This window comes from Sus scrofa, unplaced genomic scaffold (genome assembly GCF_054392235.1).
Source record: "Sus scrofa isolate SSC_HxYL_T2T_F1_AM1 unplaced genomic scaffold, Sscrofa_HxYL_maternal_Yorkshire_Landrace_v2.0 dam_40, whole genome shotgun sequence".
NCBI lineage: Eukaryota > Metazoa > Chordata > Mammalia > Artiodactyla > Suidae > Sus > Sus scrofa.
Window position 1 is genome coordinate 93,431 of NW_028146964.1, and position 27,131 is coordinate 120,561.

Sequence of the window (27,131 nt, forward strand, 5' to 3'; positions counted from 1 at the left end):
CGGCCGTACTCAGCCCACGGCGGGCTCCTGGAGAGCCCTGGGCCGGGCCCCCCTCGGTAGTGCCAGGGAGGAAAACGGGGGCTGGTCTGCAGGGGCATTGGCCAGAGGCTGGCGACCACAACCACGGGGGTGGGGGGTGGAGTGGGGGGGGCGGCGCGGGGTGGGGTGGAGTGGGGGGGGAACCTCCCGGCATGGGGGGTGGGGGGCGGGCCCGGTGGCTGTCTGGGGCGGGAGAGCCGGGGCCCCGAGCACAGCAAGGAGCCGCACCGCCAGCCCAATGGACCCGGTCCCCTGCCGCCCACCCGGGGTCTAGAGGGAGGGTCAGGCCGGGCCCGAAGCCTGCTGGACGCTGCTCTGTCCGCCGCTGGACGCCCAGGACGGTCCCCCTCGCGGGCCATGCCATCACAGCAGCCCCCCGCCGAGGAGCGCCCCAGGCTCGCGAGAAGGAGCGCCCCGGGGGAAGCCGAGGCGCTCCAAGCAGGATGAGGCTACCGGGGGCCGGCTGAGGCCAGGGAGGGCCCGGTTCCCGCCGTTCCCTGGGCTGCTGGCAGGGGCTCCTGGGCGCAAGCCCACCCAAGGCCTTGGAGGAAGTCCCAGGGCTCGGCTGGGCTCGGAGGCCAAGGGGCAGCCGAAGGGAGGGTGCAGAGGCAGGCAGGGGCCGGCTCCCTCCACCCCCACCGGGCCTCCCAGGCCCAGGCAGGCGCCGGCCTCTCGGGTCCTCAGAGCCATGGGGGGCCACGGAGGACAGGACGCAGGGAGAGCAGCACCCCACCCCCGCGGAGAAGGACCTCGCCTCGGGGGGGGGGCCCTGCGGCCAGGGCCCCGGGTCCAGGGCGGGTGGGCTGTGTGAGCGGCAGGCCCCACCAGCTGGCCCTCCCTGCCTCCGTCTGGGATCAGACGACCAGTGTCCACGGCAGCCCGCGGAGCCGAGCCCCGGAAGCTGGGGCCATGGCCCTCGGCCCCAGGCTTCACCGCAGGGCCGGCGGCTGGGCTTCGGCGGCCAGAGGGTGACAGGCCTGAGCCCCAAGCACGCGAACGCAGGAGAGGCAAGACCCGGCCGGCTCTGTCCCTGCCCCCCGAGGCCGCCTTGGACCTGGCGGCGGCGGCGGCGGCGGCGGCGGCGGCGGCGGCCGGACACGAGCCGGGTGGTCTCCTGGGGCAAGACAGACCTTCTCAGGCTGAGGGCCCAAGCAAGGCCCAGCACCAGCCGCCTCCGCGTCAGGAAGGACGGAGCGGACCAAGGCAGGCCCACCGCCTGCCTGGCGGGCACCGAAGGCTTCGCTGGGGTTTCCCGGACACAGGAAGGGAGGGACGCGGGTCCGGGGAGGGCCAGGGGTTCGGAGCCCACAGCTGAGGTCCCGCCCGCAGAGAGCCGCCGGGAGGCCCAAGGGCTGCGAGGGTGGGCCTGGGAGGCGGCCGGAGGAGTCGGCCCAGGCGGAAACAGGCTCTGGGCAGAGGTCGTGCCTGCAAGCCATGCTTCTCGTGGCACGTGGACCCTGCCAGCCTCCCACCCGCCTTGCCCTTGGATCCCTGTGGGCCGCCAGGGCCCTCGGGCACTGGGGGATCCGCGTGGCCCGGCACGTGGCCTCAAGGCCGTTCACAGAGAGGGGTCGCCGGGCCGCTGGGCCGGGGCTGGTGTGCGTGTGTGTGTGTGCGCGGGCGTGTGTCTGTGCGTGTGTGTCCGTGTGTGCGTGCGTGTGTGTGAAGTTCTGGGGCAACCCTGCGTCGGACAAGCCCTCTCTGCACCATTTGCCCACCGGCCTCGGCTCATCTCCTGTCTCTGTCTCGGTCTCTCGGTCAGCTTCTCGCCGTCTGTCCAAGGGCAAGCCGGGTGGGGGTGGGGGTGGGGGTGGGGGTGGGGGTGGGGGGTGGAGAGGGTGGTACGCAAGAGACAAGGAACCCACTGGAGAAGAAAGATGATCTCGGGCCGCGGTGGAGACGACGTCTGAGGGAGGGACCAGGGACCCCTATGGGTGGCTCGCAGGAGGGGCCCCTGGGTGGAGAACTGAAAGGCGAGCGGGTTGTGGCTCTGCCCAGCGCGGTCACCCACCAGGCAGCCTCTCTTGTCACCCTGCTGGTCCTCACGTCAGCATCCACGCGTGCTGATCTCTAGCGGAGGGCTGGCCAGGCCCCGGGACACCCACGCCCGCCAGCGTGCGTGCACGCGCGCGCGCACACACCCCGCCCACCCCACCCCCCCAAACACGCCCCTTCCCTCACCCCCACCAGGGGCAGTGACGGAGAGCTCTGTGATGGTGCCGCACGGGGAGGCCCCGTGAGGCCCCGGTGGCTGAAGGCCTCCCTCCTCGACAGAGCCAAGGGACCCACTCGCAGACATTTCCCCGCGCTGTACCGGCGGCTCCCCTGGCCCATCCATTCCACACAGCGCAGGTGGCATCCACAGAGCAGCCCAGAGGCCCATCCCCATCCATCCCAGGGCAGCCCCTTTCCCCCACCCCCACCCCCGCCCCCACCCGCCAAGCCCAAGTGTGTGCTCCTTGCCCACCATCCCCCCCGACACACACGCCCCCCCCCCAACACGCCCCTTCCCTCACCCCCACAAGGGGCAGTGACAGAGAGCTCTGTGATGGTGCCGCACGGGGAGGCCCCGTGAGGCCCCGGTGGCTGAAGGCCTCCCTCCTCGACAGAGTCTCAGCCAAGCAGCCCTACACGGGCCGGCCCACACAAAGACCGAAGCCGGCCTCCAAACAGCTCCATTTCACCGGGACCAAACTTTCCCGGAAGCAGACCCGGGCACCCCTCTGTCTGTCGCCGCACTACTCACCAGAGCCAAGATCTGGAAGCCACCTAAAGGTCCACTGACAGGTGAGTGCACTTCGAAGGCCCGGGGACATCCATGCGATGGCATCGCACACAGCCAGGAAAAAGCGGCAGAACGAGTGCCATCTGCCGCCGCGGGGCTGGAACGAGAGACCCTCATACTAAGCGAAGGAAGCCAGAAAGGCAAAGACAAGTGCCCTAGGACATCACCTGTTGGTGGACTCTAAACGCCGCAACGGATGGCGCTATCTAAACACCCACCCGCAGACTCCAGAAACCGACGGTGGGCAAGGAGCACACACTTGGGCTTGGCAGGTGGGGGAAAGGGGCTGCCCTGGGATGGATGGGGATGGGCCCCTGGGCTGCTCTGTGGATGCCACCTGCGCTGTGTGGAATGGATGGGCCACGGGAGCCGCCGGTACAGCGCGGGGAAATGTCTGCGAGTGGGTCCCTTGGCGGACCAAGACCCCTGGAAGAAACATTGGACATCAGCTCGACTTTAATCGTAAGAATCGACCTCCGACTCAAAGCAGACGGAGCCACTGCATTGCTGACCGCAGGAGGATTGAGGACGCACGCCCAGCGCCCTCAGCTGCGGGCTCCAAACCCGAGTCAGTTCCCTGTGCAGAAAGAGGCTATCCTCCCAGGCTTCAAGTCAGCGCCAGCGACCTGACGGGGCCGTCTCGGGCATGGGGTGCCACCGTCCGCCCCCCCCCCCCAGCCCGCCAGCCTTTGCAAACAACGAAACCCAAACGATCCTCCCCGCGGGTTTTTCCAAGCTCTGGTTCAGGTGATCCCGAGGCAGCCTTTGTTTGTTTGTTTGTTTGTTTGTTTGTTTGTTTGTTTGCTTGTTTGTTTGCTTGTTTGTGGATCTGGGCTGCTGGGGCCAATGGGGGTCTTGGGTGGGCTTCAAGGACCTGTCGGGCCACGAGGGATGTGCGGGTGTGGTGTGGGTGGAGAGCACAGGTGGGCAGCAGGCCCTGCGGGGGAGCGGGCCTGGCGGGGAGGGCAGGAGGCTCGGACCGGCCCGTGAGGGACGCGGCGGCGGCGGCGGCGGCGGCGGGGGGCGCTGCGGTGGCGGCGCTTAGGGCAGGTGGCGGCCGCTGTGGGTCGGTGGCTTGAGGCAAGAGAGAGCATTGCGAGGTGCGAGAGTGTGGGTGAGGGTTGCGGGGGGCGCGTGGGAGCGCGTGTGTGAGTGGGGGTGCGGGGCGCGGGAGGTGGGCTCGGGAGAGGCAGGCGAAGGCAGCGGGCGAGCCGGGGCAAAAGGCGAGGCGAAAGGGCCCGGGGCGGGCCGGGGAGGCGAGCGGGAGCGCAAAACAAGTGGCCGCACCTGCGGCATATGGAGGTTCCCAGGCTAGGGGTCGAGCCACAGCCACTGTAGAAGCAACGCCGAGTAGTTATGTTGTGAGCCACACGGGAAGTCCGAGTTCTCGGCTGCCGAGAGGCGCTCAAATGGAGCCGGGCGGCTGACGTCACGGGCGTCGGCGCGGCGGCCGGGTGGGAGCGAGCGCCACCTGGTGGGCTGCCGGGGGATGGGAGCGCCGCGCGTTGCTGGAGGGGAGGGGAGTGGGGGGGGGTGTCCCGGCGTCCGGGGGGGCGGGGGGGTGGGGTGGGGTGGGGGCGGAGGGGTGGAGGGGGTGAGGGCGCGGGGGTGTGTCCCGGGGGTCGGGGGGGAGTGTGTGTGTGTGTGGGTGGGTGGGGGGATGTCCCGGGGGTCTGGGCTGGCGCTCGGGGGCTTCGGGACAGTGTGGAGCGGTGTGGGGACAGTGCCTCAGGGCCGCACGCTGGGATCGCCCCGCCCTGCCCTGGGGCCTGGCCGGCCTGGCCCTTGGCCTCCGCGGCTCCCCGGCTCCCGGGCCTCCCCTTCCGCCCCTGTGCAGGGGCACTCGTGTCCTGGAGGGACGGCGACCACCGGCTGCCCTGCCTGCCCAGTCCTCGGCCGTACTCAGCCCACGGCGGGCTCCTGGAGAGCCCTGGGCCGGGCCCCCCTCGGTAGTGCCAGGGAGGAAAACGGGGGCTGGTCTGCAGGGGCATTGGCCAGAGGCTGGCGACCACAACCACGGGGGTGGGGGGTGGGGGGGGCGGCGCGGGGTGGGGTGGGGTGGGGTGGGGTGGAGTGGGGGGGGAACCTCCCGGCATGGGGGGTGGGGGGCGGGCCCGGTGGCTGTCTGGGGCGGGAGAGCCGGGGCCCCGAGCACAGCAAGGAGCCGCACCGCCAGCCCAATGGACCCGGTCCCCTGCCGCCCACCCGGGGTCTAGAGGGAGGGTCAGGCCGGGCCCGAAGCCTGCTGGACGCTGCTCTGTCCGCCGCTGGACGCCCAGGACGGTCCCCCTCGCGGGCCATGCCATCACAGCAGCCCCCCGCCGAGGAGCGCCCCAGGCTCGCGAGAAGGAGCGCCCCGGGGGAAGCCGAGGCGCTCCAAGCAGGATGAGGCTACCGGGGGCCGGCTGAGGCCAGGGAGGGCCCGGTTCCCGCCGTTCCCTGGGCTGCTGGCAGGGGCTCCTGGGCGCAAGCCCACCCAAGGCCTTGGAGGAAGTCCCAGGGCTCGGCTGGGCTCGGAGGCCAAGGGGCAGCCGAAGGGAGGGTGCAGAGGCAGGCAGGGGCCGGCTCCCTCCACCCCCACCGGGCCTCCCAGGCCCAGGCAGGCGCCGGCCTCTCGGGTCCTCAGAGCCATGGGGGGCCACGGAGGACAGGACGCAGGGAGAGCAGCACCCCACCCCCGCGGAGAAGGACCTCGCCTCGGGGGGGGGGCCCTGCGGCCAGGGCCCCGGGTCCAGGGCGGGTGGGCTGTGTGAGCGGCAGGCCCCACCAGCTGGCCCTCCCTGCCTCCGTCTGGGATCAGACGACCAGTGTCCACGGCAGCCCGCGGAGCCGAGCCCCGGAAGCTGGGGCCATGGCCCTCGGCCCCAGGCTTCACCGCAGGGCCGGCGGCTGGGCTTCGGCGGCCAGAGGGTGACAGGCCTGAGCCCCAAGCACGCGAACGCAGGAGAGGCAAGACCCGGCCGGCTCTGTCCCTGCCCCCCGAGGCCGCCTTGGACCTGGCGGCGGCGGCGGCGGCGGCGGCGGCGGCGGCGGCCGGACACGAGCCGGGTGGTCTCCTGGGGCAAGACAGACCTTCTCAGGCTGAGGGCCCAAGCAAGGCCCAGCACCAGCCGCCTCCGCGTCAGGAAGGACGGAGCGGACCAAGGCAGGCCCACCGCCTGCCTGGCGGGCACCGAAGGCTTCGCTGGGGTTTCCCGGACACAGGAAGGGAGGGACGCGGGTCCGGGGAGGGCCAGGGGTTCGGAGCCCACAGCTGAGGTCCCGCCCGCAGAGAGCCGCCGGGAGGCCCAAGGGCTGCGAGGGTGGGCCTGGGAGGCGGCCGGAGGAGTCGGCCCAGGCGGAAACAGGCTCTGGGCAGAGGTCGTGCCTGCAAGCCATGCTTCTCGTGGCACGTGGACCCTGCCAGCCTCCCACCCGCCTTGCCCTTGGATCCCTGTGGGCCGCCAGGGCCCTCGGGCACTGGGGGATCCGCGTGGCCCGGCACGTGGCCTCAAGGCCGTTCACAGAGAGGGGTCGCCGGGCCGCTGGGCCGGGGCTGGTGTGCGTGTGTGTGTGTGCGCGGGCGTGTGTCTGTGCGTGTGTGTCCGTGTGTGCGTGCGTGTGTGTGAAGTTCTGGGGCAACCCTGCGTCGGACAAGCCCTCTCTGCACCATTTGCCCACCGGCCTCGGCTCATCTCCTGTCTCTGTCTCGGTCTCTCGGTCAGCTTCTCGCCGTCTGTCCAAGGGCAAGCCGGGTGGGGGTGGGGGTGGGGGTGGGGGTGGGGGTGGGGGGTGGAGAGGGTGGTACGCAAGAGACAAGGAACCCACTGGAGAAGAAAGATGATCTCGGGCCGCGGTGGAGACGACGTCTGAGGGAGGGACCAGGGACCCCTATGGGTGGCTCGCAGGAGGGGCCCCTGGGTGGAGAACTGAAAGGCGAGCGGGTTGTGGCTCTGCCCAGCGCGGTCACCCACCAGGCAGCCTCTCTTGTCACCCTGCTGGTCCTCACGTCAGCATCCACGCGTGCTGATCTCTAGCGGAGGGCTGGCCAGGCCCCGGGACACCCACGCCCGCCAGCGTGCGTGCACGCGCGCGCGCACACACCCCGCCCACCCCACCCCCCCAAACACGCCCCTTCCCTCACCCCCACCAGGGGCAGTGACGGAGAGCTCTGTGATGGTGCCGCACGGGGAGGCCCCGTGAGGCCCCGGTGGCTGAAGGCCTCCCTCCTCGACAGAGCCAAGGGACCCACTCGCAGACATTTCCCCGCGCTGTACCGGCGGCTCCCCTGGCCCATCCATTCCACACAGCGCAGGTGGCATCCACAGAGCAGCCCAGAGGCCCATCCCCATCCATCCCAGGGCAGCCCCTTTCCCCCACCCCCACCCCCGCCCCCACCCGCCAAGCCCAAGTGTGTGCTCCTTGCCCACCATCCCCCCCGACACACACGCCCCCCCCCCAACACGCCCCTTCCCTCACCCCCACAAGGGGCAGTGACAGAGAGCTCTGTGATGGTGCCGCACGGGGAGGCCCCGTGAGGCCCCGGTGGCTGAAGGCCTCCCTCCTCGACAGAGTCTCAGCCAAGCAGCCCTACACGGGCCGGCCCACACAAAGACCGAAGCCGGCCTCCAAACAGCTCCATTTCACCGGGACCAAACTTTCCCGGAAGCAGACCCGGGCACCCCTCTGTCTGTCGCCGCACTACTCACCAGAGCCAAGATCTGGAAGCCACCTAAAGGTCCACTGACAGGTGAGTGCACTTCGAAGGCCCGGGGACATCCATGCGATGGCATCGCACACAGCCAGGAAAAAGCGGCAGAACGAGTGCCATCTGCCGCCGCGGGGCTGGAACGAGAGACCCTCATACTAAGCGAAGGAAGCCAGAAAGGCAAAGACAAGTGCCCTAGGACATCACCTGTTGGTGGACTCTAAACGCCGCAACGGATGGCGCTATCTAAACACCCACCCGCAGACTCCAGAAACCGACGGTGGGCAAGGAGCACACACTTGGGCTTGGCAGGTGGGGGAAAGGGGCTGCCCTGGGATGGATGGGGATGGGCCCCTGGGCTGCTCTGTGGATGCCACCTGCGCTGTGTGGAATGGATGGGCCACGGGAGCCGCCGGTACAGCGCGGGGAAATGTCTGCGAGTGGGTCCCTTGGCGGACCAAGACCCCTGGAAGAAACATTGGACATCAGCTCGACTTTAATCGTAAGAATCGACCTCCGACTCAAAGCAGACGGAGCCACTGCATTGCTGACCGCAGGAGGATTGAGGACGCACGCCCAGCGCCCTCAGCTGCGGGCTCCAAACCCGAGTCAGTTCCCTGTGCAGAAAGAGGCTATCCTCCCAGGCTTCAAGTCAGCGCCAGCGACCTGACGGGGCCGTCTCGGGCATGGGGTGCCACCGTCCGCCCCCCCGCCCCCAGCCCGCCAGCCTTTGCAAACAACGAAACCCAAACGATCCTCCCCGCGGGTTTTTCCAAGCTCTGGTTCAGGTGATCCCGAGGCAGCCTTTGTTTGTTTGTTTGCTTGTTTGTTTGCTTGTTTGTGGATCTGGGCTGCTGGGGCCAGTGGGGGTCTTGGGTGAGCTTCAAGGACCTGTCGGGCCACGAGGGATGTGCGGGTGTGGTGTGGGTGGAGAGCACAGGTGGGCAGCAGGCCCTGCGGGGGAGCGGGCCTGGCGGGGAGGGCAGGAGGCACGGACCGGCCCGTGAGGGACGCGGCGGCGGCGGCGGCGGCGGCGGCGGCGGCGGCGGTGGGGGGCGCTGCGGTGGCGGCGCTTAGGGCAGGTGGCGGCCGCTGTGGGTCGGTGGCTTGAGGCAAGAGAGAGCATTGCGAGGTGCGAGAGTGTGGGTGAGGGTTGCGGGGGGCGCGTGGGAGCGCGTGTGTGAGTGGGGGTGCGGGGCGCGGGAGGTGGGCTCGGGAGAGGCAGGCGAAGGCAGCGGGCGAGCCGGGGCAAAAGGCGAGGCGAAAGGGCCCGGGGCGGGCCGGGGAGGCGAGCGGGAGCGCAAAACAAGTGGCCGCACCTGCGGCATATGGAGGTTCCCAGGCTAGGGGTCGAGCCACAGCCACTGTAGAAGCAACGCCGAGTAGTTATGTTGTGAGCCACACGGGAAGTCCGAGTTCTCGGCTGCCGAGAGGCGCTCAAATGGAGCCGGGCGGCTGACGTCACGGGCGTCGGCGCGGCGGCCGGGTGGGAGCGAGCGCCACCTGGTGGGCTGCCGGGGGATGGGAGCGCCGCGCGTTGCTGGAGGGGAGGGGAGTGGGGGGGGGTGTCCCGGCGTCCGGGGGGGCGGGGGGGTGGGGTGGGGTGGGGGCGGAGGGGTGGAGGGGGTGAGGGCGCGGGGGTGTGTCCCGGGGGTCGGGGGGGGAGTGTGTGTGTGTGTGGGTGGGTGGGGGGATGTCCCGGGGGTCTGGGCTGGCGCTCGGGGGCTTCGGGACAGTGTGGAGCGGTGTGGGGACAGTGCCTCAGGGCCGCACGCTGGGATCGCCCCGCCCTGCCCTGGGGCCTGGCCGGCCTGGCCCTTGGCCTCCGCGGCTCCCCGGCTCCCGGGCCTCCCCTTCCGCCCCTGTGCAGGGGCACTCGTGTCCTGGAGGGACGGCGACCACCGGCTGCCCTGCCTGCCCAGTCCTCGGCCGTACTCAGCCCACGGCGGGCTCCTGGAGAGCCCTGGGCCGGGCCCCCCTCGGTAGTGCCAGGGAGGAAAACGGGGGCTGGTCTGCAGGGGCATTGGCCAGAGGCTGGCGACCACAACCACGGGGGTGGGGGGTGGGGGGGGCGGCGCGGGGTGGGGTGGGGTGGGGTGGGGTGGAGTGGGGGGGGAACCTCCCGGCATGGGGGGTGGGGGGCGGGCCCGGTGGCTGTCTGGGGCGGGAGAGCCGGGGCCCCGAGCACAGCAAGGAGCCGCACCGCCAGCCCAATGGACCCGGTCCCCTGCCGCCCACCCGGGGTCTAGAGGGAGGGTCAGGCCGGGCCCGAAGCCTGCTGGACGCTGCTCTGTCCGCCGCTGGACGCCCAGGACGGTCCCCCTCGCGGGCCATGCCATCACAGCAGCCCCCCGCCGAGGAGCGCCCCAGGCTCGCGAGAAGGAGCGCCCCGGGGGAAGCCGAGGCGCTCCAAGCAGGATGAGGCTACCGGGGGCCGGCTGAGGCCAGGGAGGGCCCGGTTCCCGCCGTTCCCTGGGCTGCTGGCAGGGGCTCCTGGGCGCAAGCCCACCCAAGGCCTTGGAGGAAGTCCCAGGGCTCGGCTGGGCTCGGAGGCCAAGGGGCAGCCGAAGGGAGGGTGCAGAGGCAGGCAGGGGCCGGCTCCCTCCACCCCCACCGGGCCTCCCAGGCCCAGGCAGGCGCCGGCCTCTCGGGTCCTCAGAGCCATGGGGGGCCACGGAGGACAGGACGCAGGGAGAGCAGCACCCCACCCCCGCGGAGAAGGACCTCGCCTCGGGGGGGCCCTGCGGCCAGGGCCCCGGGTCCAGGGCGGGTGGGCTGTGTGAGCGGCAGGCCCCACCAGCTGGCCCTCCCTGCCTCCGTCTGGGATCAGACGACCAGTGTCCACGGCAGCCCGCGGAGCCGAGCCCCGGAAGCTGGGGCCATGGCCCTCGGCCCCAGGCTTCACCGCAGGGCCGGCGGCTGGGCTTCGGCGGCCAGAGGGTGACAGGCCTGAGCCCCAAGCACGCGAACGCAGGAGAGGCAAGACCCGGCCGGCTCTGTCCCTGCCCCCCGAGGCCGCCTTGGACCTGGCGGCGGCGGCGGCGGCGGCGGCCGGACACGAGCCGGGTGGTCTCCTGGGGCAAGACAGACCTTCTCAGGCTGAGGGCCCAAGCAAGGCCCAGCACCAGCCGCCTCCGCGTCAGGAAGGACGGAGCGGACCAAGGCAGGCCCACCGCCTGCCTGGCGGGCACCGAAGGCTTCGCTGGGGTTTCCCGGACACAGGAAGGGAGGGACGCGGGTCCGGGGAGGGCCAGGGGTTCGGAGCCCACAGCTGAGGTCCCGCCCGCAGAGAGCCGCCGGGAGGCCCAAGGGCTGCGAGGGTGGGCCTGGGAGGCGGCCGGAGGAGTCGGCCCAGGCGGAAACAGGCTCTGGGCAGAGGTCGTGCCTGCAAGCCATGCTTCTCGTGGCACGTGGACCCTGCCAGCCTCCCACCCGCCTTGCCCTTGGATCCCTGTGGGCCGCCAGGGCCCTCGGGCACTGGGGGATCCGCGTGGCCCGGCACGTGGCCTCAAGGCCGTTCACAGAGAGGGGTCGCCGGGCCGCTGGGCCGGGGCTGGTGTGCGTGTGTGTGTGTGCGCGGGCGTGTGTCTGTGCGTGTGTGTCCGTGTGTGCGTGCGTGTGTGTGAAGTTCTGGGGCAACCCTGCGTCGGACAAGCCCTCTCTGCACCATTTGCCCACCGGCCTCGGCTCATCTCCTGTCTCTGTCTCGGTCTCTCGGTCAGCTTCTCGCCGTCTGTCCAAGGGCAAGCCGGGTGGGGGTGGGGGTGGGGGTGGGGGTGGGGGGTGGAGAGGGTGGTACGCAAGAGACAAGGAACCCACTGGAGAAGAAAGATGATCTCGGGCCGCGGTGGAGACGACGTCTGAGGGAGGGACCAGGGACCCCTATGGGTGGCTCGCAGGAGGGGCCCCTGGGTGGAGAACTGAAAGGCGAGCGGGTTGTGGCTCTGCCCAGCGCGGTCACCCACCAGGCAGCCTCTCTTGTCACCCTGCTGGTCCTCACGTCAGCATCCACGCGTGCTGATCTCTAGCGGAGGGCTGGCCAGGCCCCGGGACACCCACGCCCGCCAGCGTGCGTGCACGCGCGCGCGCACACACCCCGCCCACCCCACCCCCCCAAACACGCCCCTTCCCTCACCCCCACCAGGGGCAGTGACGGAGAGCTCTGTGATGGTGCCGCACGGGGAGGCCCCGTGAGGCCCCGGTGGCTGAAGGCCTCCCTCCTCGACAGAGCCAAGGGACCCACTCGCAGACATTTCCCCGCGCTGTACCGGCGGCTCCCCTGGCCCATCCATTCCACACAGCGCAGGTGGCATCCACAGAGCAGCCCAGAGGCCCATCCCCATCCATCCCAGGGCAGCCCCTTTCCCCCACCCCCACCCCCGCCCCCACCCGCCAAGCCCAAGTGTGTGCTCCTTGCCCACCATCCCCCCCGACACACACGCCCCCCCCCCCAACACGCCCCTTCCCTCACCCCCACAAGGGGCAGTGACAGAGAGCTCTGTGATGGTGCCGCACGGGGAGGCCCCGTGAGGCCCCGGTGGCTGAAGGCCTCCCTCCTCGACAGAGTCTCAGCCAAGCAGCCCTACACGGGCCGGCCCACACAAAGACCGAAGCCGGCCTCCAAACAGCTCCATTTCACCGGGACCAAACTTTCCCGGAAGCAGACCCGGGCACCCCTCTGTCTGTCGCCGCACTACTCACCAGAGCCAAGATCTGGAAGCCACCTAAAGGTCCACTGACAGGTGAGTGCACTTCGAAGGCCCGGGGACATCCATGCGATGGCATCGCACACAGCCAGGAAAAAGCGGCAGAACGAGTGCCATCTGCCGCCGCGGGGCTGGAACGAGAGACCCTCATACTAAGCGAAGGAAGCCAGAAAGGCAAAGACAAGTGCCCTAGGACATCACCTGTTGGTGGACTCTAAACGCCGCAACGGATGGCGCTATCTAAACACCCACCCGCAGACTCCAGAAACCGACGGTGGGCAAGGAGCACACACTTGGGCTTGGCAGGTGGGGGAAAGGGGCTGCCCTGGGATGGATGGGGATGGGCCCCTGGGCTGCTCTGTGGATGCCACCTGCGCTGTGTGGAATGGATGGGCCACGGGAGCCGCCGGTACAGCGCGGGGAAATGTCTGCGAGTGGGTCCCTTGGCGGACCAAGACCCCTGGAAGAAACATTGGACATCAGCTCGACTTTAATCGTAAGAATCGACCTCCGACTCAAAGCAGACGGAGCCACTGCATTGCTGACCGCAGGAGGATTGAGGACGCACGCCCAGCGCCCTCAGCTGCGGGCTCCAAACCCGAGTCAGTTCCCTGTGCAGAAAGAGGCTATCCTCCCAGGCTTCAAGTCAGCGCCAGCGACCTGACGGGGCCGTCTCGGGCATGGGGTGCCACCGTCCGCCCCCCCGCCCCCAGCCCGCCAGCCTTTGCAAACAACGAAACCCAAACGATCCTCCCCGCGGGTTTTTCCAAGCTCTGGTTCAGGTGATCCCGAGGCAGCCTTTGTTTGTTTGTTTGCTTGTTTGTTTGCTTGTTTGTGGATCTGGGCTGCTGGGGCCAATGGGGGTCTTGGGTGGGCTTCAAGGACCTGTCGGGCCACGAGGGATGTGCGGGTGTGGTGTGGGTGGAGAGCACAGGTGGGCAGCAGGCCCTGCGGGGGAGCGGGCCTGGCGGGGAGGGCAGGAGGCTCGGACCGGCCCGTGAGGGACGCGGCGGCGGCGGCGGCGGCGGCGGGGGGCGCTGCGGTGGCGGCGCTTAGGGCAGGTGGCGGCCGCTGTGGGTCGGTGGCTTGAGGCAAGAGAGAGCATTGCGAGGTGCGAGAGTGTGGGTGAGGGTTGCGGGGGGCGCGTGGGAGCGCGTGTGTGAGTGGGGGTGCGGGGCGCGGGGGGTCGGGGGTGCGGGGCGCGGGAGGTGGGCTCGGGAGAGGCAGGCGAAGGCAGCGGGCGAGCCGGGGCAAAAGGCGAGGCGAAAGGGCCCGGGGCGGGCCGGGGAGGCGAGCGGGAGCGCAAAACAAGTGGCCGCACCTGCGGCATATGGAGGTTCCCAGGCTAGGGGTCGAGCCACAGCCACTGTAGAAGCAACGCCGAGTAGTTATGTTGTGAGCCACACGGGAAGTCCGAGTTCTCGGCTGCCGAGAGGCGCTCAAATGGAGCCGGGCGGCTGACGTCACGGGCGTCGGCGCGGCGGCCGGGTGGGAGCGAGCGCCACCTGGTGGGCTGCCGGGGGATGGGAGCGCCGCGCGTTGCTGGAGGGGAGGGGAGTGGGGGGGGGTGTCCCGGCGTCCGGGGGGGCGGGGGGGTGGGGTGGGGTGGGGGCGGAGGGGTGGAGGGGGTGAGGGCGCGGGGGTGTGTCCCGGGGGTCGGGGGGGAGTGTGTGTGTGTGTGGGTGGGTGGGGGGATGTCCCGGGGGTCTGGGCTGGCGCTCGGGGGCTTCGGGACAGTGTGGAGCGGTGTGGGGACAGTGCCTCAGGGCCGCACGCTGGGATCGCCCCGCCCTGCCCTGGGGCCTGGCCGGCCTGGCCCTTGGCCTCCGCGGCTCCCCGGCTCCCGGGCCTCCCCTTCCGCCCCTGTGCAGGGGCACTCGTGTCCTGGAGGGACGGCGACCACCGGCTGCCCTGCCTGCCCAGTCCTCGGCCGTACTCAGCCCACGGCGGGCTCCTGGAGAGCCCTGGGCCGGGCCCCCCTCGGTAGTGCCAGGGAGGAAAACGGGGGCTGGTCTGCAGGGGCATTGGCCAGAGGCTGGCGACCACAACCACGGGGGTGGGGGGTGGGGGGGGCGGCGCGGGGTGGGGTGGGGTGGGGTGGGGTGGAGTGGGGGGGGAACCTCCCGGCATGGGGGGTGGGGGGCGGGCCCGGTGGCTGTCTGGGGCGGGAGAGCCGGGGCCCCGAGCACAGCAAGGAGCCGCACCGCCAGCCCAATGGACCCGGTCCCCTGCCGCCCACCCGGGGTCTAGAGGGAGGGTCAGGCCGGGCCCGAAGCCTGCTGGACGCTGCTCTGTCCGCCGCTGGACGCCCAGGACGGTCCCCCTCGCGGGCCATGCCATCACAGCAGCCCCCCGCCGAGGAGCGCCCCAGGCTCGCGAGAAGGAGCGCCCCGGGGGAAGCCGAGGCGCTCCAAGCAGGATGAGGCTACCGGGGGCCGGCTGAGGCCAGGGAGGGCCCGGTTCCCGCCGTTCCCTGGGCTGCTGGCAGGGGCTCCTGGGCGCAAGCCCACCCAAGGCCTTGGAGGAAGTCCCAGGGCTCGGCTGGGCTCGGAGGCCAAGGGGCAGCCGAAGGGAGGGTGCAGAGGCAGGCAGGGGCCGGCTCCCTCCACCCCCACCGGGCCTCCCAGGCCCAGGCAGGCGCCGGCCTCTCGGGTCCTCAGAGCCATGGGGGGCCACGGAGGACAGGACGCAGGGAGAGCAGCACCCCACCCCCGCGGAGAAGGACCTCGCCTCGGGGGGGGGCCCTGCGGCCAGGGCCCCGGGTCCAGGGCGGGTGGGCTGTGTGAGCGGCAGGCCCCACCAGCTGGCCCTCCCTGCCTCCGTCTGGGATCAGACGACCAGTGTCCACGGCAGCCCGCGGAGCCGAGCCCCGGAAGCTGGGGCCATGGCCCTCGGCCCCAGGCTTCACCGCAGGGCCGGCGGCTGGGCTTCGGCGGCCAGAGGGTGACAGGCCTGAGCCCCAAGCACGCGAACGCAGGAGAGGCAAGACCCGGCCGGCTCTGTCCCTGCCCCCCGAGGCCGCCTTGGACCTGGCGGCGGCGGCGGCGGCGGCGGCGGCGGCCGGACACGAGCCGGGTGGTCTCCTGGGGCAAGACAGACCTTCTCAGGCTGAGGGCCCAAGCAAGGCCCAGCACCAGCCGCCTCCGCGTCAGGAAGGACGGAGCGGACCAAGGCAGGCCCACCGCCTGCCTGGCGGGCACCGAAGGCTTCGCTGGGGTTTCCCGGACACAGGAAGGGAGGGACGCGGGTCCGGGGAGGGCCAGGGGTTCGGAGCCCACAGCTGAGGTCCCGCCCGCAGAGAGCCGCCGGGAGGCCCAAGGGCTGCGAGGGTGGGCCTGGGAGGCGGCCGGAGGAGTCGGCCCAGGCGGAAACAGGCTCTGGGCAGAGGTCGTGCCTGCAAGCCATGCTTCTCGTGGCACGTGGACCCTGCCAGCCTCCCACCCGCCTTGCCCTTGGATCCCTGTGGGCCGCCAGGGCCCTCGGGCACTGGGGGATCCGCGTGGCCCGGCACGTGGCCTCAAGGCCGTTCACAGAGAGGGGTCGCCGGGCCGCTGGGCCGGGGCTGGTGTGCGTGTGTGTGTGTGCGCGGGCGTGTGTCTGTGCGTGTGTGTCCGTGTGTGCGTGCGTGTGTGTGAAGTTCTGGGGCAACCCTGCGTCGGACAAGCCCTCTCTGCACCATTTGCCCACCGGCCTCGGCTCATCTCCTGTCTCTGTCTCGGTCTCTCGGTCAGCTTCTCGCCGTCTGTCCAAGGGCAAGCCGGGTGGGGGTGGGGGTGGGGGTGGGGGTGGGGGTGGGGGGTGGAGAGGGTGGTACGCAAGAGACAAGGAACCCACTGGAGAAGAAAGATGATCTCGGGCCGCGGTGGAGACGACGTCTGAGGGAGGGACCAGGGACCCCTATGGGTGGCTCGCAGGAGGGGCCCCTGGGTGGAGAACTGAAAGGCGAGCGGGTTGTGGCTCTGCCCAGCGCGGTCACCCACCAGGCAGCCTCTCTTGTCACCCTGCTGGTCCTCACGTCAGCATCCACGCGTGCTGATCTCTAGCGGAGGGCTGGCCAGGCCCCGGGACACCCACGCCCGCCAGCGTGCGTGCACGCGCGCGCGCACACACCCCGCCCACCCCACCCCCCCAAACACGCCCCTTCCCTCACCCCCACCAGGGGCAGTGACGGAGAGCTCTGTGATGGTGCCGCACGGGGAGGCCCCGTGAGGCCCCGGTGGCTGAAGGCCTCCCTCCTCGACAGAGCCAAGGGACCCACTCGCAGACATTTCCCCGCGCTGTACCGGCGGCTCCCCTGGCCCATCCATTCCACACAGCGCAGGTGGCATCCACAGAGCAGCCCAGAGGCCCATCCCCATCCATCCCAGGGCAGCCCCTTTCCCCCACCCCCACCCCCGCCCCCACCCGCCAAGCCCAAGTGTGTGCTCCTTGCCCACCATCCCCCCCGACACACACGCCCCCCCCCCAACACGCCCCTTCCCTCACCCCCACAAGGGGCAGTGACAGAGAGCTCTGTGATGGTGCCGCACGGGGAGGCCCCGTGAGGCCCCGGTGGCTGAAGGCCTCCCTCCTCGACAGAGTCTCAGCCAAGCAGCCCTACACGGGCCGGCCCACACAAAGACCGAAGCCGGCCTCCAAACAGCTCCATTTCACCGGGACCAAACTTTCCCGGAAGCAGACCCGGGCACCCCTCTGTCTGTCGCCGCACTACTCACCAGAGCCAAGATCTGGAAGCCACCTAAAGGTCCACTGACAGGTGAGTGCACTTCGAAGGCCCGGGGACATCCATGCGATGGCATCGCACACAGCCAGGAAAAAGCGGCAGAACGAGTGCCATCTGCCGCCGCGGGGCTGGAACGAGAGACCCTCATACTAAGCGAAGGAAGCCAGAAAGGCAAAGACAAGTGCCCTAGGACATCACCTGTTGGTGGACTCTAAACGCCGCAACGGATGGCGCTATCTAAACACCCACCCGCAGACTCCAGAAACCGACGGTGGGCAAGGAGCACACACTTGGGCTTGGCAGGTGGGGGAAAGGGGCTGCCCTGGGATGGATGGGGATGGGCCCCTGGGCTGCTCTGTGGATGCCACCTGCGCTGTGTGGAATGGATGGGCCACGGGAGCCGCCGGTACAGCGCGGGGAAATGTCTGCGAGTGGGTCCCTTGGCGGACCAAGACCCCTGGAAGAAACATTGGACATCAGCTCGACTTTAATCGTAAGAATCGACCTCCGACTCAAAGCAGACGGAGCCACTGCATTGCTGACCGCAGGAGGATTGAGGACGCACGCCCAGCGCCCTCAGCTGCGGGCTCCAAACCCGAGTCAGTTCCCTGTGCAGAAAGAGGCTATCCTCCCAGGCTTCAAGTCAGCGCCAGCGACCTGACGGGGCCGTCTCGGGCATGGGGTGCCACCGTCCGCCCCCCCGCCCCCAGCCCGCCAGCCTTTGCAAACAACGAAACCCAAACGATCCTCCCCGCGGGTTTTTCCAAGCTCTGGTTCAGGTGATCCCGAGGCAGCCTTTGTTTGTTTGTTTGCTTGTTTGTTTGCTTGTTTGTGGATCTGGGCTGCTGGGGCCAGTGGGGGTCTTGGGTGAGCTTCAAGGACCTGTCGGGCCACGAGGGATGTGCGGGTGTGGTGTGGGTGGAGAGCACAGGTGGGCAGCAGGCCCTGCGGGGGAGCGGGCCTGGCGGGGAGGGCAGGAGGCACGGACCGGCCCGTGAGGGACGCGGCGGCGGCGGCGGCGGCGGCGGCGGCGGCGGCGGTGGGGGGCGCTGCGGTGGCGGCGCTTAGGGCAGGTGGCGGCCGCTGTGGGTCGGTGGCTTGAGGCAAGAGAGAGCATTGCGAGGTGCGAGAGTGTGGGTGAGGGTTGCGGGGGGCGCGTGGGAGCGCGTGTGTGAGTGGGGGTGCGGGGCGCGGGAGGTGGGCTCGGGAGAGGCAGGCGAAGGCAGCGGGCGAGCCGGGGCAAAAGGCGAGGCGAAAGGGCCCGGGGCGGGCCGGGGAGGCGAGCGGGAGCGCAAAACAAGTGGCCGCACCTGCGGCATATGGAGGTTCCCAGGCTAGGGGTCGAGCCACAGCCACTGTAGAAGCAACGCCGAGTAGTTATGTTGTGAGCCACACGGGAAGTCCGAGTTCTCGGCTGCCGAGAGGCGCTCAAATGGAGCCGGGCGGCTGACGTCACGGGCGTCGGCGCGGCGGCCGGGTGGGAGCGAGCGCCACCTGGTGGGCTGCCGGGGGATGGGAGCGCCGCGCGTTGCTGGAGGGGAGGGGAGTGGGGGGGGGTGTCCCGGCGTCCGGGGGGGCGGGGGGGTGGGGTGGGGTGGGGGCGGAGGGGTGGAGGGGGTGAGGGCGCGGGGGTGTGTCCCGGGGGTCGGGGGGGGAGTGTGTGTGTGTGTGGGTGGGTGGGGGGATGTCCCGGGGGTCTGGGCTGGCGCTCGGGGGCTTCGGGACAGTGTGGAGCGGTGTGGGGACAGTGCCTCAGGGCCGCACGCTGGGATCGCCCCGCCCTGCCCTGGGGCCTGGCCGGCCTGGCCCTTGGCCTCCGCGGCTCCCCGGCTCCCGGGCCTCCCCTTCCGCCCCTGTGCAGGGGCACTCGTGTCCTGGAGGGACGGCGACCACCGGCTGCCCTGCCTGCCCAGTCCTCGGCCGTACTCAGCCCACGGCGGGCTCCTGGAGAGCCCTGGGCCGGGCCCCCCTCGGTAGTGCCAGGGAGGAAAACGGGGGCTGGTCTGCAGGGGCATTGGCCAGAGGCTGGCGACCACAACCACGGGGGTGGGGGGTGGGGGGGGCGGCGCGGGGTGGGGTGGGGTGGGGTGGGGTGGAGTGGGGGGGGAACCTCCCGGCATGGGGGGTGGGGGGCGGGCCCGGTGGCTGTCTGGGGCGGGAGAGCCGGGGCCCCGAGCACAGCAAGGAGCCGCACCGCCAGCCCAATGGACCCGGTCCCCTGCCGCCCACCCGGGGTCTAGAGGGAGGGTCAGGCCGGGCCCGAAGCCTGCTGGACGCTGCTCTGTCCGCCGCTGGACGCCCAGGACGGTCCCCCTCGCGGGCCATGCCATCACAGCAGCCCCCCGCCGAGGAGCGCCCCAGGCTCGCGAGAAGGAGCGCCCCGGGGGAAGCCGAGGCGCTCCAAGCAGGATGAGGCTACCGGGGGCCGGCTGAGGCCAGGGAGGGCCCGGTTCCCGCCGTTCCCTGGGCTGCTGGCAGGGGCTCCTGGGCGCAAGCCCACCCAAGGCCTTGGAGGAAGTCCCAGGGCTCGGCTGGGCTCGGAGGCCAAGGGGCAGCCGAAGGGAGGGTGCAGAGGCAGGCAGGGGCCGGCTCCCTCCACCCCCACCGGGCCTCCCAGGCCCAGGCAGGCGCCGGCCTCTCGGGTCCTCAGAGCCATGGGGGGCCACGGAGGACAGGACGCAGGGAGAGCAGCACCCCACCCCCGCGGAGAAGGACCTCGCCTCGGGGGGGCCCTGCGGCCAGGGCCCCGGGTCCAGGGCGGGTGGGCTGTGTGAGCGGCAGGCCCCACCAGCTGGCCCTCCCTGCCTCCGTCTGGGATCAGACGACCAGTGTCCACGGCAGCCCGCGGAGCCGAGCCCCGGAAGCTGGGGCCATGGCCCTCGGCCCCAGGCTTCACCGCAGGGCCGGCGGCTGGGCTTCGGCGGCCAGAGGGTGACAGGCCTGAGCCCCAAGCACGCGAACGCAGGAGAGGCAAGACCCGGCCGGCTCTGTCCCTGCCCCCCGAGGCCGCCTTGGACCTGGCGGCGGCGGCGGCGGCGGCGGCCGGACACGAGCCGGGTGGTCTCCTGGGGCAAGACAGACCTTCTCAGGCTGAGGGCCCAAGCAAGGCCCAGCACCAGCCGCCTCCGCGTCAGGAAGGACGGAGCGGACCAAGGCAGGCCCACCGCCTGCCTGGCGGGCACCGAAGGCTTCGCTGGGGTTTCCCGGACACAGGAAGGGAGGGACGCGGGTCCGGGGAGGGCCAGGGGTTCGGAGCCCACAGCTGAGGTCCCGCCCGCAGAGAGCCGCCGGGAGGCCCAAGGGCTGCGAGGGTGGGCCTGGGAGGCGGCCGGAGGAGTCGGCCCAGGCGGAAACAGGCTCTGGGCAGAGGTCGTGCCTGCAAGCCATGCTTCTCGTGGCACGTGGACCCTGCCAGCCTCCCACCCGCCTTGCCCTTGGATCCCTGTGGGCCGCCAGGGCCCTCGGGCACTGGGGGATCCGCGTGGCCCGGCACGTGGCCTCAAGGCCGTTCACAGAGAGGGGTCGCCGGGCCGCTGGGCCGGGGCTGGTGTGCGTGTGTGTGTGTGCGCGGGCGTGTGTCTGTGCGTGTGTGTCCGTGTGTGCGTGCGTGTGTGTGAAGTTCTGGGGCAACCCTGCGTCGGACAAGCCCTCTCTGCACCATTTGCCCACCGGCCTCGGCTCATCTCCTGTCTCTGTCTCGGTCTCTCGGTCAGCTTCTCGCCGTCTGTCCAAGGGCAAGCCGGGTGGGGGTGGGGGTGGGGGTGGGGGTGGGGGGTGGAGAGGGTGGTACGCAAGAGACAAGGAACCCACTGGAGAAGAAAGATGATCTCGGGCCGCGGTGGAGACGACGTCTGAGGGAGGGACCAGGGACCCCTATGGGTGGCTCGCAGGAGGGGCCCCTGGGTGGAGAACTGAAAGGCGAGCGGGTTGTGGCTCTGCCCAGCGCGGTCACCCACCAGGCAGCCTCTCTTGTCACCCTGCTGGTCCTCACGTCAGCATCCACGCGTGCTGATCTCTAGCGGAGGGCTGGCCAGGCCCCGGGACACCCACGCCCGCCAGCGTGCGTGCACGCGCGCGCGCACACACCCCGCCCACCCCACCCCCCCAAACACGCCCCTTCCCTCACCCCCACCAGGGGCAGTGACGGAGAGCTCTGTGATGGTGCCGCACGGGGAGGCCCCGTGAGGCCCCGGTGGCTGAAGGCCTCCCTCCTCGACAGAGCCAAGGGACCCACTCGCAGACATTTCCCCGCGCTGTACCGGCGGCTCCCCTGGCCCATCCATTCCACACAGCGCAGGTGGCATCCACAGAGCAGCCCAGAGGCCCATCCCCATCCATCCCAGGGCAGCCCCTTTCCCCCACCCCCACCCCCGCCCCCACCCGCCAAGCCCAAGTGTGTGCTCCTTGCCCACCATCCCCCCCGACACACACGCCCCCCCCCCCAACACGCCCCTTCCCTCACCCCCACAAGGGGCAGTGACAGAGAGCTCTGTGATGGTGCCGCACGGGGAGGCCCCGTGAGGCCCCGGTGGCTGAAGGCCTCCCTCCTCGACAGAGTCTCAGCCAAGCAGCCCTACACGGGCCGGCCCACACAAAGACCGAAGCCGGCCTCCAAACAGCTCCATTTCACCGGGACCAAACTTTCCCGGAAGCAGACCCGGGCACCCCTCTGTCTGTCGCCGCACTACTCACCAGAGCCAAGATCTGGAAGCCACCTAAAGGTCCACTGACAGGTGAGTGCACTTCGAAGGCCCGGGGACATCCATGCGATGGCATCGCACACAGCCAGGAAAAAGCGGCAGAACGAGTGCCATCTGCCGCCGCGGGGCTGGAACGAGAGACCCTCATACTAAGCGAAGGAAGCCAGAAAGGCAAAGACAAGTGCCCTAGGACATCACCTGTTGGTGGACTCTAAACGCCGCAACGGATGGCGCTATCTAAACACCCACCCGCAGACTCCAGAAACCGACGGTGGGCAAGGAGCACACACTTGGGCTTGGCAGGTGGGGGAAAGGGGCTGCCCTGGGATGGATGGGGATGGGCCCCTGGGCTGCTCTGTGGATGCCACCTGCGCTGTGTGGAATGGATGGGCCACGGGAGCCGCCGGTACAGCGCGGGGAAATGTCTGCGAGTGGGTCCCTTGGCGGACCAAGACCCCTGGAAGAAACATTGGACATCAGCTCGACTTTAATCGTAAGAATCGACCTCCGACTCAAAGCAGACGGAGCCACTGCATTGCTGACCGCAGGAGGATTGAGGACGCACGCCCAGCGCCCTCAGCTGCGGGCTCCAAACCCGAGTCAGTTCCCTGTGCAGAAAGAGGCTATCCTCCCAGGCTTCAAGTCAGCGCCAGCGACCTGACGGGGCCGTCTCGGGCATGGGGTGCCACCGTCCGCCCCCCCGCCCCCAGCCCGCCAGCCTTTGCAAACAACGAAACCCAAACGATCCTCCCCGCGGGTTTTTCCAAGCTCTGGTTCAGGTGATCCCGAGGCAGCCTTTGTTTGTTTGTTTGCTTGTTTGTTTGCTTGTTTGTGGATCTGGGCTGCTGGGGCCAATGGGGGTCTTGGGTGGGCTTCAAGGACCTGTCGGGCCACGAGGGATGTGCGGGTGTGGTGTGGGTGGAGAGCACAGGTGGGCAGCAGGCCCTGCGGGGGAGCGGGCCTGGCGGGGAGGGCAGGAGGCTCGGACCGGCCCGTGAGGGACGCGGCGGCGGCGGCGGCGGCGGCGGGGGGCGCTGCGGTGGCGGCGCTTAGGGCAGGTGGCGGCCGCTGTGGGTCGGTGGCTTGAGGCAAGAGAGAGCATTGCGAGGTGCGAGAGTGTGGGTGAGGGTTGCGGGGGGCGCGTGGGAGCGCGTGTGTGAGTGGGGGTGCGGGGCGCGGGGGGTCGGGGGTGCGGGGCGCGGGAGGTGGGCTCGGGAGAGGCAGGCGAAGGCAGCGGGCGAGCCGGGGCAAAAGGCGAGGCGAAAGGGCCCGGGGCGGGCCGGGGAGGCGAGCGGGAGCGCAAAACAAGTGGCCGCACCTGCGGCATATGGAGGTTCCCAGGCTAGGGGTCGAGCCACAGCCACTGTAGAAGCAACGCCGAGTAGTTATGTTGTGAGCCACACGGGAAGTCCGAGTTCTCGGCTGCCGAGAGGCGCTCAAATGGAGCCGGGCGGCTGACGTCACGGGCGTCGGCGCGGCGGCCGGGTGGGAGCGAGCGCCACCTGGTGGGCTGCCGGGGGATGGGAGCGCCGCGCGTTGCTGGAGGGGAGGGGAGTGGGGGGGGGTGTCCCGGCGTCCGGGGGGGCGGGGGGGTGGGGTGGGGTGGGGGCGGAGGGGTGGAGGGGGTGAGGGCGCGGGGGTGTGTCCCGGGGGTCGGGGGGGAGTGTGTGTGTGTGTGGGTGGGTGGGGGGATGTCCCGGGGGTCTGGGCTGGCGCTCGGGGGCTTCGGGACAGTGTGGAGCGGTGTGGGGACAGTGCCTCAGGGCCGCACGCTGGGATCGCCCCGCCCTGCCCTGGGGCCTGGCCGGCCTGGCCCTTGGCCTCCGCGGCTCCCCGGCTCCCGGGCCTCCCCTTCCGCCCCTGTGCAGGGGCACTCGTGTCCTGGAGGGACGGCGACCACCGGCTGCCCTGCCTGCCCAGTCCTCGGCCGTACTCAGCCCACGGCGGGCTCCTGGAGAGCCCTGGGCCGGGCCCCCCTCGGTAGTGCCAGGGAGGAAAACGGGGGCTGGTCTGCAGGGGCATTGGCCAGAGGCTGGCGACCACAACCACGGGGGTGGGGGGTGGGGGGGGCGGCGCGGGGTGGGGTGGGGTGGGGTGGGGTGGAGTGGGGGGGGAACCTCCCGGCATGGGGGGTGGGGGGCGGGCCCGGTGGCTGTCTGGGGCGGGAGAGCCGGGGCCCCGAGCACAGCAAGGAGCCGCACCGCCAGCCCAATGGACCCGGTCCCCTGCCGCCCACCCGGGGTCTAGAGGGAGGGTCAGGCCGGGCCCGAAGCCTGCTGGACGCTGCTCTGTCCGCCGCTGGACGCCCAGGACGGTCCCCCTCGCGGGCCATGCCATCACAGCAGCCCCCCGCCGAGGAGCGCCCCAGGCTCGCGAGAAGGAGCGCCCCGGGGGAAGCCGAGGCGCTCCAAGCAGGATGAGGCTACCGGGGGCCGGCTGAGGCCAGGGAGGGCCCGGTTCCCGCCGTTCCCTGGGCTGCTGGCAGGGGCTCCTGGGCGCAAGCCCACCCAAGGCCTTGGAGGAAGTCCCAGGGCTCGGCTGGGCTCGGAGGCCAAGGGGCAGCCGAAGGGAGGGTGCAGAGGCAGGCAGGGGCCGGCTCCCTCCACCCCCACCGGGCCTCCCAGGCCCAGGCAGGCGCCGGCCTCTCGGGTCCTCAGAGCCATGGGGGGCCACGGAGGACAGGACGCAGGGAGAGCAGCACCCCACCCCCGCGGAGAAGGACCTCGCCTCGGGGGGGGGCCCTGCGGCCAGGGCCCCGGGTCCAGGGCGGGTGGGCTGTGTGAGCGGCAGGCCCCACCAGCTGGCCCTCCCTGCCTCCGTCTGGGATCAGACGACCAGTGTCCACGGCAGCCCGCGGAGCCGAGCCCCGGAAGCTGGGGCCATGGCCCTCGGCCCCAGGCTTCACCGCAGGGCCGGCGGCTGGGCTTCGGCGGCCAGAGGGTGACAGGCCTGAGCCCCAAGCACGCGAACGCAGGAGAGGCAAGACCCGGCCGGCTCTGTCCCTGCCCCCCGAGGCCGCCTTGGACCTGGCGGCGGCGGCGGCGGCGGCGGCGGCGGCCGGACACGAGCCGGGTGGTCTCCTGGGGCAAGACAGACCTTCTCAGGCTGAGGGCCCAAGCAAGGCCCAGCACCAGCCGCCTCCGCGTCAGGAAGGACGGAGCGGACCAAGGCAGGCCCACCGCCTGCCTGGCGGGCACCGAAGGCTTCGCTGGGGTTTCCCGGACACAGGAAGGGAGGGACGCGGGTCCGGGGAGGGCCAGGGGTTCGGAGCCCACAGCTGAGGTCCCGCCCGCAGAGAGCCGCCGGGAGGCCCAAGGGCTGCGAGGGTGGGCCTGGGAGGCGGCCGGAGGAGTCGGCCCAGGCGGAAACAGGCTCTGGGCAGAGGTCGTGCCTGCAAGCCATGCTTCTCGTGGCACGTGGACCCTGCCAGCCTCCCACCCGCCTTGCCCTTGGATCCCTGTGGGCCGCCAGGGCCCTCGGGCACTGGGGGATCCGCGTGGCCCGGCACGTGGCCTCAAGGCCGTTCACAGAGAGGGGTCGCCGGGCCGCTGGGCCGGGGCTGGTGTGCGTGTGTGTGTGTGCGCGGGCGTGTGTCTGTGCGTGTGTGTCCGTGTGTGCGTGCGTGTGTGTGAAGTTCTGGGGCAACCCTGCGTCGGACAAGCCCTCTCTGCACCATTTGCCCACCGGCCTCGGCTCATCTCCTGTCTCTGTCTCGGTCTCTCGGTCAGCTTCTCGCCGTCTGTCCAAGGGCAAGCCGGGTGGGGGTGGGGGTGGGGGTGGGGGTGGGGGTGGGGGGTGGAGAGGGTGGTACGCAAGAGACAAGGAACCCACTGGAGAAGAAAGATGATCTCGGGCCGCGGTGGAGACGACGTCTGAGGGAGGGACCAGGGACCCCTATGGGTGGCTCGCAGGAGGGGCCCCTGGGTGGAGAACTGAAAGGCGAGCGGGTTGTGGCTCTGCCCAGCGCGGTCACCCACCAGGCAGCCTCTCTTGTCACCCTGCTGGTCCTCACGTCAGCATCCACGCGTGCTGATCTCTAGCGGAGGGCTGGCCAGGCCCCGGGACACCCACGCCCGCCAGCGTGCGTGCACGCGCGCGCGCACACACCCCGCCCACCCCACCCCCCCAAACACGCCCCTTCCCTCACCCCCACCAGGGGCAGTGACGGAGAGCTCTGTGATGGTGCCGCACGGGGAGGCCCCGTGAGGCCCCGGTGGCTGAAGGCCTCCCTCCTCGACAGAGCCAAGGGACCCACTCGCAGACATTTCCCCGCGCTGTACCGGCGGCTCCCCTGGCCCATCCATTCCACACAGCGCAGGTGGCATCCACAGAGCAGCCCAGAGGCCCATCCCCATCCATCCCAGGGCAGCCCCTTTCCCCCACCCCCACCCCCGCCCCCACCCGCCAAGCCCAAGTGTGTGCTCCTTGCCCACCATCCCCCCCGACACACACGCCCCCCCCCCAACACGCCCCTTCCCTCACCCCCACAAGGGGCAGTGACAGAGAGCTCTGTGATGGTGCCGCACGGGGAGGCCCCGTGAGGCCCCGGTGGCTGAAGGCCTCCCTCCTCGACAGAGTCTCAGCCAAGCAGCCCTACACGGGCCGGCCCACACAAAGACCGAAGCCGGCCTCCAAACAGCTCCATTTCACCGGGACCAAACTTTCCCGGAAGCAGACCCGGGCACCCCTCTGTCTGTCGCCGCACTACTCACCAGAGCCAAGATCTGGAAGCCACCTAAAGGTCCACTGACAGGTGAGTGCACTTCGAAGGCCCGGGGACATCCATGCGATGGCATCGCACACAGCCAGGAAAAAGCGGCAGAACGAGTGCCATCTGCCGCCGCGGGGCTGGAACGAGAGACCCTCATACTAAGCGAAGGAAGCCAGAAAGGCAAAGACAAGTGCCCTAGGACATCACCTGTTGGTGGACTCTAAACGCCGCAACGGATGGCGCTATCTAAACACCCACCCGCAGACTCCAGAAACCGACGGTGGGCAAGGAGCACACACTTGGGCTTGGCAGGTGGGGGAAAGGGGCTGCCCTGGGATGGATGGGGATGGGCCCCTGGGCTGCTCTGTGGATGCCACCTGCGCTGTGTGGAATGGATGGGCCACGGGAGCCGCCGGTACAGCGCGGGGAAATGTCTGCGAGTGGGTCCCTTGGCGGACCAAGACCCCTGGAAGAAACATTGGACATCAGCTCGACTTTAATCGTAAGAATCGACCTCCGACTCAAAGCAGACGGAGCCACTGCATTGCTGACCGCAGGAGGATTGAGGACGCACGCCCAGCGCCCTCAGCTGCGGGCTCCAAACCCGAGTCAGTTCCCTGTGCAGAAAGAGGCTATCCTCCCAGGCTTCAAGTCAGCGCCAGCGACCTGACGGGGCCGTCTCGGGCATGGGGTGCCACCGTCCGCCCCCCCGCCCCCAGCCCGCCAGCCTTTGCAAACAACGAAACCCAAACGATCCTCCCCGCGGGTTTTTCCAAGCTC

At 70.7% G+C, this 27,131-nt stretch overlaps 1 long non-coding RNA gene across 1 annotated transcript in view; it reads right to left on the reverse strand.

The window, feature by feature from the left end:
* The window catches only part of LOC146394319 (uncharacterized), a 66,649-nt gene that overhangs the window by 29,426 nt on the left and 10,092 nt on the right, over positions 1-27,131 (reverse strand). The window contains exons 4-9 of the long non-coding RNA XR_014836250.1: positions 26,353-26,488; positions 21,633-21,768; positions 16,933-17,068; positions 12,213-12,348; positions 7,513-7,648; positions 2,786-2,921 (exon numbers count right to left, since the gene is read on the reverse strand). This is a non-coding gene — a long non-coding RNA (uncharacterized LOC146394319). The remainder of the gene's footprint in view (positions 1-2,785; positions 2,922-7,512; positions 7,649-12,212; positions 12,349-16,932; positions 17,069-21,632; positions 21,769-26,352; positions 26,489-27,131) is intronic.